The sequence below is a fragment of the Chinchilla lanigera genome, unplaced genomic scaffold (genome assembly GCF_000276665.1).
Source record: "Chinchilla lanigera isolate Chin_1 unplaced genomic scaffold, ChiLan1.0 scaffold00013, whole genome shotgun sequence".
In the NCBI taxonomy this organism is placed as follows: domain Eukaryota; kingdom Metazoa; phylum Chordata; class Mammalia; order Rodentia; family Chinchillidae; genus Chinchilla; species Chinchilla lanigera.
In genome coordinates this window covers 24,547,689-24,559,901 of record NW_004955414.1, presented here as the reverse complement: position 1 = coordinate 24,559,901, position 12,213 = coordinate 24,547,689, and the positions used below count along the sequence as shown (strand labels likewise).

The window sequence follows — 12,213 nt, the reverse complement described above, 5'->3', positions numbered from 1 at the left end:
TTAGTTTAACATAAACACAGTTTCTGTTTCTATGTGGAGAGGAGTACTGAAGCTTACCTGACCCAGTGCTGCGCAGTCTAATCATGTGAGACATGAGTAAGGAGGCAGCTACTTGTAGCCTGAGATAAGCAACCTGGGGCTCCTGTGGCCGCGGTGTGCCGTGTGGTTGGTATCGGTATGACCACACAGCTCTGGCCCATTCCTGCAGCGTGAAGAGCTGGGAGCTTGGTGTGGTGGGTACCTGGGAGCTCAGGTCCAGTCCCCAGGGCCTAGAAATTCAGAGGTGAGAAAACTTAAGTGTCTGTGGTGGCAGTTAGGACTGGACTCGGGTCTTTTCATTGCTGCTGATTTAGGACCTTATTTTGTCCCTAACACAATAATTGTGGCTTCAGCTTAGCAAGCAAGCATGAGACTGTCTCAGGCTAATTTTTTTCTAATGCTTTTTTTTTTTTTTTTTTTAAATAAAAGCAACCTGTGTTTTAAAAACTTTTACAAAAATGGAGAATATAAAAGGAAGACTATGAGTCTCTGCTATAAAGCCATGCGCTATGTATTAGCGCTTACAAGAGCTTACAGGGCTGGGGCAAGGCTCCTGAAAGCACTTTCTCTGAGTCAGATTTAATGCAGGACTCAGAAATTCACAAGATTGGTCTACCATAGCCGTCCACCGAGGCAAATGTAGAAGAGTGCAAAAGATCTGCTGAGCACTAGAGAGCCAAAGAATTCAGCTGAAAGCCTGGAGCCCACAGCAGTGACCCCCAGGAGTCTGCATCAGGAGGGTGAAAAATCTACCAGGGATCTGTGCCTGAAGGTCAAAGGGTCAAGCACTAGAAGCTAGAGTCTGAGCCATAGCCAAAAGGCCCGTGCTGGGAGCTGAAGAATCTGTGCCCAAAGCCAAGAGAGGTCGCCCAAGGCCAAGGCAGATCAGGGCTTCTCCAAAGAGAACAGCCAAATCTCCATGAGGACCATCAGCCACAGCGAAGCTCAGCTGAAACCTCTCCTGTTGGTTCTCCTCCTTTTTATACCATTGGGACAGCAGTCCTCCCTAAAGTAGGTGTTCCATGTCTGAAACCACGCTGACTCAATTAGCTGGGCATTCCCACTCAAGTTGACAGTCAGTTAACCACCACACTCCAGAAGCAGAATCATAGACTGTTATATTTTAAAGATACATTTGTAGGGCCGGGATATAGCTCAGTGGCATAAGCACCTGCCTGGCAAGTGCAAGGTCTTGAGTTTGATTCCCGGTACAAAAAAAAAATTTGTATATTAATTTCTGTAAAAAAGATTATACTTGAACAAAAATTGGAAAACAAAACATGTTGGTGAAGATGTGGAGAAGTTAGAGCCTTGGTACATTGCTGGTGGGGAGGTAAGTGGCACAGCCACTGTGAAAAACAGTTTGGTTACTCCTTAGCCTAAAAGTGCCACGTGACCCACCAATTGCCCTCTGGGTGTGTACCTAGAGGAACCTGTTTTCAAAAATTGAAGACAGGGTCCTTGAATGCCAGTCTTCCCTGCAGCATTATTCATAGTAGCCCAAAGGTGGGAACAACCCAACTGGTCACTACCTGATGCGTGAATAAACAAAATATGTACATCTATAATGCAAGTTTTTTCCACCATAAAAAGGAATGAAATTCTGGTACATCGTACAACATAGATGAACCTTGAAGACATTGTGCTAACTGAAATAAAATATCTAGAAATGGACAATTCATAGACAGAAAGTAGATTAGAGGTTGCCTAGAGCTTAGAGAGAGGATAGAATGGGGAGTTATTGCTCAACGGTTGTAGTTACTGGGGTAATGGAAAAGTTTTGGAAATGGTGGTGATTGCACAACTCTGTGAGTGTAATTAATGGTACTGAGTAAGTGCACTTACTGATTAAAATGGCAAATTTTGTATTACATATTTTCCTACAATAGGGAAAAGCATACAATACTGTACTAAAATTTATAATTTATTCATAATTCACGTGGGTATTTTTCCTTATCCTTACATCACTTTTAACAGGATAGATATATGTTGTGTTTCTTCAGATAGATATATCATATTGGTAGTTTATTTAGTCAAGTTCCTAATGATGGACATTTGAGTTGTTTCCAGTTTTCCTATTATAAACAGAGCTGCTATAAACAGCAGCAAACAGCTGTCTTTGCCCGTATGTTCTAGTACTTGCATTTCCTTAAGCTAAATTCCTAGAAGGGAAGATTTGCTCATCAAAGGATGTACTCTGTACTCGTGTATGTTAATAAATATTGCCAAACTGCTTTCGAAAGAAGTTGCGTCAACTTTTAATTCAACAGTGTGTGAAGGTGCCTCATTCTGCTGCACCCTTGCCAACATGGATATTATAAATCCTTTCAATCTTTGCTAATCTGATAAGTAAAAAATGACTTCTTTCTTTATTAGGATTTCTTTAATTATTAGTGAAATCGTGTATCTTTTTATGCTTTCCAACACTTGTTTTTATTCTATTGTGTTTTATTCTGCCAAAATATGTTGTTCATTGTTTTTCTTGTAGATTTGTAAGAGTTCTTACAAATATGTTACATTAGGACTCTTTGATATATGTGTTGCTGGTTATTTTTCCCACTTTTTTCTTAATTTTTTATTTTGTTTTATACTAGTTATTTGCATTTCACATGTTTTAAATTTTTATGTAGGCAAATGTGTAATATTTTCCTTCATGTTTTTTCACCTTATCATGACTTTTGAGTTTAATTTTGTGTTATACTTTAACAATTTTTCTTCGTTCACCAGAATTATAAAGATACTTAATGGTTTCTTATAGTGTTCTATGGTTCCAGTTTTTATATTTTAACTAATTTAGCTTTTTGAGTGAAGTATGGAATTAAATTTTGACTAAAAACTAATAACCGCTTTCCTATTACATTCATTCTTTATGTAAAGTTTATAAACTTTTTACATCATTGTTTCAGCGAATTGACATTACCTATATTCAAATTCTTTTAATATTTCCTATTTAGAATATATTATAACCATTAAAAACATTTTATGTTACGTTTATAAAGAAACATATCTTGGGGCTGGGGATTTAGCTCAGCAGCAAAGCGCCTGCCTGGCAAGTGCAAGGTCGTGAGTTCGGTTCCTGGTACCAGAGAAAAACCAAAAAAAAAAAAAAAAGAAACATATCTAATTCAGTTTACAAAGAAGAAAAGCCTTTAGTGAGAGAAGCAAATTGAAAATTGTACCCATTCTTCCCAGTCTTAGATTCCCAATTCTTGCTGTTTTTTTGTTTCGATATTTTCTATATTACCCTGTACATAGCAAAGCCAGATTCTTTTTTAGAATTTTGTTTATTTATTTTATTGGTATAGATTGTTTTTCTTAATGCCTGGGGACAGTTGCATCAGTACCCCTGGGAAAGCTGCAATTGTATGAATGCACTAGACCTACACATTGTGACACAAAAGCCTCTCCCTTAAGTCATACCTGACTGAAGCTGGACATTTTAGTCCACGTCTATAATCCCATACTTCAGGGGCTGAAGCGGGAATATTGCAAGTTTGAGGCCAGCCAGGACTAGTTTTAAAAAAATCATATTTGGCTCATTCTGGCCAAAGTAGAAGCATGTATGGGAACTGGTGTCAGTGACAGAGTGATGAAGCGTCAGTGGGCTGCAGTCCCAGGGAGTGTTAAGACCCAGAAAGGGTGTGACTTCGGGAGGGGGACAGCAGGAAGACATGTGGGGAAATGTGGCTGCTTAGAAGACAGACTAAGGACAATTTCTGAAGTGACAGACAGAAGAGGAATACAGTTTATGGAAGACCTACTTATACCCTAGACGCTAAGTTAATCAGGTTCTATCTAAATGTATTTTTAAAGGTAGCTTTTAGTTCTGGGTCAGTGCATTCAGAAAAGAAAGCCTCATTCAATGGGCAGAGCATAAGTAAGCCTGGAACTGGTAGTGAGGGTTTGGGAGACCGAGGAGAAGAGGATTGAGCCGGCATCTTTTCTTCTCTGACAGCCAGAAGCTCAGACAGGAATGTTAGTGGAAATAGGCTAATAAGGAAGCAGGAGGAGAAACTTCAGACCAGCACTCAGTAGACCCCCACAGTGCCAGCTGCGTGCAGACATGCAGCCCACACTCTGCAGGAACTTAGTGTGGTGGACTAGGCGCATTGGAGGCTGCTGTGCTGCAGTGGGATCTGTGTCACTGCAGATGTGGCCTGGGAGCACAGGATTGGTGCAGCAGCCAGCGGGAGCAGAGTGAGGACCACAAGGGCGCAGTTTCACAAAGGAAGTGGTGTTGGGGAATTTGAAGGATGCCATATTTTTTTAAGTGGACAAGGCAGAAAGGGATATTCCAGGTGGAAAGACTGGCATGCATAAAACAGCGGGGAGGGAAGCAGTGAGTGCAGAGTGTGCAGGGAGGTAGGCAGTGGTGGAATTTGCTGTCCTTAGCTGGACGGAGTGAGCACAGTCAAGATGAGTCCACAGAGGCAGGTCTGAGGCAGATCTACTAGCGTCCTGTCTACCAGTCCCTACCCCAAAACATAGTGGCTTAAAAACATCAAATTATTTTACTGTTGGCTCGTGATTCTGGGTGTCTTGCTTAGGGTCTTCTCATATAGTTTTAGTTAGTGGCTGGAATCGTCTGAAGGCTCACTCACCGCCTTGTGTGATAGGTGGGCTAGGAAAACTCAGCCGGAGGTCCTCTGTTTGCCTCCTTGCTCATAAGGGCTTTCCCTCTCACCCCCTCTTCCTGCTCCAGGTGATCCCTTCTTGGCAACCTCAGGGTAGCTAGGGTTCTTACAAGGTGCCTCAGAACCTGAAAGTCAGTGTCCCTAGAGAGACCTGCTGAGAGATTTCATGACTGGCCAGTGTTTCACGGCTCCAATCTCCCCTAACACTGGAAGTTACGCGTCCTCACACGGGCCACGTTGTGCTCTTTGAGGCAATGACAAGGGCCTTCCCGGTTTTAGGAGAGAGGAATGCTTCTCCAGACTTATTTTGAAACCTCCAGGACCACACAGAGAAACTTGAATTTTAAACCACAGAGCAGTTTTTCCAAGGTTTAATTCACTGCTTACCGTCTTCACAGTATTGCTGTGGCCTCTTAGTGATACCTGAACTGTATGTGTATAATGCTTAAATGACATCGTTTTCTAGCCTACATTTGTTTTGAAAGGAAACATGATCTCATTTTCTTAAAGTGAAAAATCAATATCATTTGCCCTAACAGAAGGTGATTTTTAAAGTAGATAGAATCCAACAGGAAAAAGTTGAAAAACTTTCAGCGAACGTGAAAGTCCTCTCTTGTTAAGAGATTATTAGGTGTTGGGGAAATAAAAGCAGCAAGTAGAGACTTTCTCCTTAATCTAACGAGGTTTGGAAGAATCAAAAGTGATTGCCCATCATATTGTAGCTCCTGCCAGATAACTGCACCGGAGTGTAGTGTCCCATGGCAAGTGCCATGTGGTTCATCACGTTTTGGGAAGCACTACTCAGGCAGTGGAGCTGCTGAAAAAGTTTGAACACAGGAATGATGTGCGTAAATGTGCGTTAGAGAAAGATGCAGAGAAAGAAAGGTAGAGGGTAGATTTAAAAAAAATGTTAGTGCATCTTTGCAGTATATAATGATTACATTCATTGTGAAGAGGGTAGATTTGAAGAAAGGAAAACACTGGAACAGGGAGATGGCTTTTAGGAGGCTGCTGCTTAAGTTAAGCAATTGATGATCAGGTCTGAGGTAAAGAGTGGCAGAGGATGGAGAAGCGGAGTCTAACACATGGAGGAGGCAGAATTTGCAGACGTGGCGATAAATGAGCGCCAGAGGAGATGAGAGAACATCAGGAATGACTTGAAACCTGGGTGACTGTGGGAAAGCCAGAGAAGGGGATGTGTTTCATTATGGGCAGAGTGGGAAATGGTGGGTTCAGTTGTAGACATTGCTTTTTTTAATGTGAATTCACTTTTCACCTTGTGGATTTGTCTGATTGTTTCTTGCGTACTGTTTAGGTTGTTCCTCTTTTCCCTGTATTTTCTATGAAGTATAAGTTAGAGATGGAGGCTTGATTAGATTTAAACATTTCAAGGGGGAATGAAATCTTTTACAAATGCTGCAGCTGATAAGAGGCATTTAATGCCTGGCCCAGTTGTCCCACTATTATTGATGCTAAATGTGGCTACTGGTTAAAGTAGCCCAGCCAGATTTCTTCATTGTAAAATTACAGTTTTCATTTTCTGACTATCAGGTAATCTGTGGGTGATCTTTGGCACAGATCCCATTAAATCTTTCATGTGAGGGGCTTTGTTTTTTAAACTTTTTATTAGGGGACATGTCAGACATACTCAAAATAGAGCAAGTAGAAGACGAACACCCTTATACCTACTATTCAGCTTCAGCAGTTACCACTGTACAGGCTAGCTCATTTTATTTCTATCCTTGTCCATTCCTCCACCTTTTCTGCTGGGATTTTTGGAAGTAAATTCCAGGCCTTGAATCATTTTACCCATAAATGCTTCAGAAGGTGTCTCTGAAAGACCTTCTGGACATGCTTTAGACATGTTGATTTCTGATCACCAATTTTTCTGACCAGCAGCAAAAGAATGGAGAATACCAGTGGTTGAGTTGATTCATTCAGAGTTAAGACTTCATGAAGGAGGGAGAGAGGAGCTGTGGCTCTGAGTGTGATGAATCGTGGATTCTAGCTTGAGTGGGTGCAAAGGAAAGGACGGCTGATGTAAGTGAAGAAAAAGGAGAAGAGCTTAAGGAAGCAGAGAGGAGGCCAAGGTCAAAGAGCAGTTGTTGGTTAGTAAGAAGACAAAATATGATAGGCAGGAAGGGAAATCTGGGTTGGGTAGCAGGGTTTTTGAGACGTATGGTCTCAAACGAGGGTTAGGTTCCAGCTTTGTCCGTAGATGTGGGTGCCTAATGCGGAAATGAAACTGAAGTCAGGGAGTCCACCGTGAGATCGGGGTTTCAGATGGTTGTAGGTATTGGAGTTGCCAAAGTGAAGCACACGCTGTTAGAGAGAACCTGGTGTATGTTAGTGCAGGAGGTGGTCTGTGGTTCTCTGGAGAGTATGAAGGTGCCAGAGGACAATTTTTAGGTAGAGCTGGGGCACAGCGGAAGGTTGGAATCCTGGTCAGTGGTGGAATGAAAGAAAAATATGTAGCTGCATTTTATATCGCTAAACCTGTTACGTTCTATATGTTCTCCCAGCTCCACTGGATGGGGGTTGGAAGAAACAAAAGGAGCTGGGGATCAGTAGTAAGAAGGAAAGGAAGTGAACTGTGGGGTGGGGTTCCAGCAGGAGACCTTCAGAGGAGGCACACTTGATCAGTCAAGTCATCCAGTGTTTGGCAAGCTGGACAGAGAGCCTGTGCTCTCTGCTGACCCCTGAAGACTAGTTTGTATGGTACCCTTGGATGCTTTTTTGGTTGGGGTATGTTTTGCTAGCCTACCTTTATCAAGATTTGTGTTGTGTTCTTTATACTTCACTTGTAGGATTTGGGTGAGGACAGGTAGAGAGGGTGCCTGTCCCTGTGTTTCTTGCTGCTAGTGACCATTTGCCTGTTAAAGTTCTAGATAACGACCCAAGCCCAGGATTGGAGAGGGAGTGACCTGAATTTATCTTATTCTGAACTTGTTTTGTGAGGGAGTTGGTACATATTGCGGATTAAACCCAGGGCCTTTGCAGTGAGCTACATTCTCAGCCCTTTCTTTTTTTTTTTGAGACAGGAGCTCACAAAGTCACTAAATTGCATAGGCAAGGCTCGAATTTGTGATTCTCTTGCCTCAGCCTCCCAGAGCACTGGGATTAGAGGTGTGTTGCCATTATCTCCAGTGTTTATTCTGATATCACTAAAGTACCAGGGAAGGGATATGCATCTCCTAGGTAGTACCCATCAAATTCATTGGAAAGAAACACAGGCTTCAGAGTTTTAGAGCACTTTGATCTGAAGTCATGGATTTGTAGATAAGCCAAACATGAAAATTTGAAAGGGTAAGTATTCCTGTCAAAGATTGTATCTCCTGAAAGAATGCTTTGAGGAATTGTTGAAGGAGAAGGGATGAAAAGGAAAGGGGAGAAAAGAAGGCTGACTTGGGTAAATAGCAGCATCTTCTTGATGGCGAAGCAAATGGGTCTGTGCCTGGGGGAACCCACAAGTGGGCTGATTTCTCACTGTCTTGCTGGACGTCTCTGTGTGAGGGAGTGACAGCTCCACACGCTTACATGGCTTTTTGAGTTTCAGTGTTGGGAGAAAAGTGTTTTGGTGAAGCCGTGATTTTAGAGTTTGTTTTCTACAGACTTCGCAGAGTGTTGGGGGGTTGTGTGTGGTGGTAATCTGAGCTTGGCCTTATGCAGCTTCTCCTGGAGGACAGTGGTAGTTATTTACATATGAATACTCACAGAATATAGAGCATTTTCACACGGGTTACTTTTCTGTATTTGTCTTATCTTTTTAGAAGAAGAAAGGAGGTGGCTAACTACCAAAATAATAAAAACAACCCCCCCACGTACACTTTTTCTTATGGGACAGAAGAAGGAGAAGGAAGGAGAATTTTGAAATCAGACCTGATTTGGATTCTGGCTCCTACTTTTACTAGGTAGACGATTTGGGGCTTTGGTTTTCTTACTTAGTAAAATAAAGTTGGTAGTGTTTACCTCATAGCATTGTTTTAGAGTATTAGGTGAATTAACATAATTAACACATGAGAACAATGCTTGGTACACGGTAGATTACTGGTGTATGGAGGCCCTAATCCTGTTAATAACACAGTAACAGATAACTGGCACCAAAAGAAAGAAGAGCGTGCCAGGACCCTAATCCTGCTCGTTACTGAGGTTGCTTCCACTCAGTTCCTGGGCAGTCTGCTTAGCAGTCCCTCAAAGGAGGTAATCTTGGTTTTTTTTTTTTTTTTCTTCTTCAGTTTTGTACTGTAATGAAATTTACACAGATATATAAGGTGGTATTGAATGATATATTAGACAGTAATTCTCTCTTATTACCCCTAAATTATTTTATTTTTCTAATCACAACTTTTATCATTTTTACAGCAAATTCCCATGTGTGTTGATTTCCTATAGCTCTCTGATAAAGACTGCTAATACTACTATTTTCTTTTTTTGATACCAGGACTCAAACTCAGGGCCTTGCGCTTGCCAGGCAGGCGCTGCTCCACTGAGCTACATCCCAGGTCCTAAAGACTGCTAGTAAAATTAAAATGCATTACATAAAATTGCAACTTGGTGAAAACTGTACAAGGAGCTGAGTTAATGGCAGCCAGGTTTCTGGTGACCTGACAGATAAACGGAGCTTAAAATGCCCAGGGGCATGTACATATATCATATCCCTTAGATGGTTTCCCTTGGAATTTTGTCATGAGTTAGACAGCAGTTCAAGGCCCTGAGCTCTATATTCCAAACACTGTATTTCCAGCTGGAGGCAGATCCATAGACTTCAGGAAAGAAATGAAAGGATTGACTCCAGCCAAGGCAGAGCTGTATAACTTATATTCTTGCTTGTATTAAAACATTAGTTTGTTTAATACTTATTGCAGTCCTGGGAGGGAAGGGGTCTGACCTAGTGTTTACTTCCCTCTTAGATACCAGGTATTGGACTTTTCTTTCATTTACCGGCTAGCGGCTGATAAGTGCTGCGGGGTCACGTGAACAAGCCTATCACATTCTTCCCCTCTTTTCCTCTGTCTCTTGGACCATAAATGCTGGGCACAGATTGTGCTTTGCTTCATCCGTGTGACTTTTTCTATCTGGACGTGACTGTCATCACTCCTAGTTCACACTAGCCTTAGGCATCTGTGAATAAAGCTTACATCACAAATAAATTATTGCTTATAGTGACCAGGGAGAGGTCCTAGCCGGGAGGGGATGATGTTCCAGATGCTGAAAAACAAGGCAGGCAGGTGACTACCTCCTGATGCGTGTGGCGCTTCTTTGTCTGGGTCATCTTGGTTAGATAGAGTGAGGGGGATTTGAGCCACAGAAACAGTTTGCATTTGTGACCTTTTACCCTCGGTCTTCGTAGCAGTGATCCTAGAAAACTGCCCTCGTCTCAGGCTATTTTTAATGTGTAGAGAAAAGCTGGTGAGTTTTTCACTGTCATGGGGGCATGCTCAGGCATTAGGGCCTAGAGATGAAGCTCACTAGGCAGCTGCTTCTTGGATGAGACCCACAGTCTGAAAGCAGGCAGGCGACTTACTTCCAGTGGACACTCGTGGCATCTCAGGTGCTGTGGCTTCCTATGGTTTCTAACATCTGCCCTGCCCCCTGTGGGCTTGGGTGATAGAGGACACCATGCTGGCACGTGTGCTGGTTCACAGACGTCAGGCAGCCAGTACTGCTGGAGTAGGTACAAGTTCAGATGTTTCATATCTGCCTGAATGGAAGACTGGCTTGTGATTACCACCTAGCTTACCAGCAGCCTTCTTTGCTCAGGGAACAGAGCTGAACCTAGATATAAGCCTCTAAGCTTTGCTTCACTTCCGACTCTCATTTTTTGTAGCACTTTTGTTACACTTCTGCCTACAGAAGCTCCCTCTTTTGCAGCTAATATTTCTCATCATTCCAGGTAAAGCCCATGTGCTATGGGCAGAGCAGCTTGCCTTTATTTCCTTTTCCTTTTTTCTGCAGTTAACTTTATTGATTTTCCAATAATAAAAGAAATACATGCTCATTGAAGAACATATGTAAAATAAAAAATATTAGGAAGGAAGTAAAGGTCCCATATTTGTTAATTTTTTTGTAGATGTTGTCCTTTTGGATCTTTCCATGTATGTTGTATGCAGTACGATCAAAACATGTAGTAAACATTTAAATAAACATTTTTTTTACAGTGAGAGACATATTACCATCAATCCCCCCTTAAAATATCCTTTCAAACATGCATATTACCATTGTGTTAGCAATGTGTCTTTTACTGTAACAAATTTGTAAAAATTTAAATATTCACTTAATAATTTGGTCGCCCAGTGTATATGTTTTTTTCAAAACATGATATTATTTTCCACTTAGGTTTTTTAACCTACTTTTTCAACTAAAATTCTTCTCAAATATATTCCACAGACAGTATATATAAAACTACTTTGTAATGTTTAAAGCTTTGTAGAATTCCATTGTAGATGAATAATTATTTATATAATGATCTCCTGATAGACTTTTAGGTTGTTTTTGTTATTTCACTATTAAAAGCTATGAGGTAATAAGTATCTACATATCTGTATAACTATACGCACATGTTTACCTTTATGATAGTTATTTCTAGAAGTTTCTTTGAAAATGAATATATATATATATAGCCTAATTATACTTTTCCAAAATGTATCCCTGTCTGTAAGTGATATGTGACTCTGTATATATATGTGTGTATTGCTAAATTGTCTTTTTTTTTTTTTTTTTGGTTTTTCTCCGGTACCAGGAACCGAACTCACGACCTTGCGCTTGCCAGGCAGGCATTTTGCTGCTGAGCTAAATCCCCAGCGCCTAAATTGTCTTCTAGAAGGAATTGTAGTGCTTGGGAATATGGCTCAGTGGCGTAGCACCTGCCTGGCAAGCTCAAGGTCCTGAGTTCGAGTCCCAATACAAAAAAAAAAAGGAGGAATTGTACTGGTCGATAGCATGTCCTACATTGTATGAGAGTGCCCAGGTTGCTGCACTCTGCCTGACTTTGGGAATAGTTTTCTTTACCATCTTCTCTAATATAATAAACAAAAAGTGGTACTGCCCCTTGTTTTCTGCCTTTTCTTTGAACAGTTCTGCTTCCTTATTATAGCTGAGATCTGGCTTTTCCCTGAAGCTAGCTGTGGTCTCACCTCCGTGTGACCCTCTCGAGTGAGGCCACTTCCCCGCCTCCCTGACTGCTCCCTGAATTGGCTTCCTAGCCCTTCCTGGCAAGCAGCCTGTCCTGTGAGAAGTTAGTCCTTCCCTTCATGTCTGTCTCCTCATTCTTGGTGCTGTTACCTGTGTTTTGGCTTCGCATTAATTGTTTTCAGCCTTTTTTATATGTCCCCTTTCTGGCATTATTAGGACTTGGGAATTCTATGCTCTGGCCTCATAGTCTTTCACTTTTTGATGCTAAGGACTTCATTTGCATTCGTATTAAAGTCACCGTAGCCTGAGCACGTCTTCATCCTCAGTCACTTGGAGCAGTTCCCCTTTCAGGATCATGAAATTCCCATTTCTGTGTGTGTACATCTCCTGTTCCTTCAGTGCCCCCTCC

At 41.6% G+C, this 12,213-nt stretch overlaps 1 protein-coding gene across 7 annotated transcripts in view; it reads left to right on the top strand.

Moving 5' to 3' along the window:
- Positions 1-12,213, top strand: part of St5 (suppression of tumorigenicity 5) — a 161,713-nt gene that overhangs the window by 72,606 nt on the left and 76,894 nt on the right. The gene's annotated exons all lie outside the window — the stretch shown is intronic.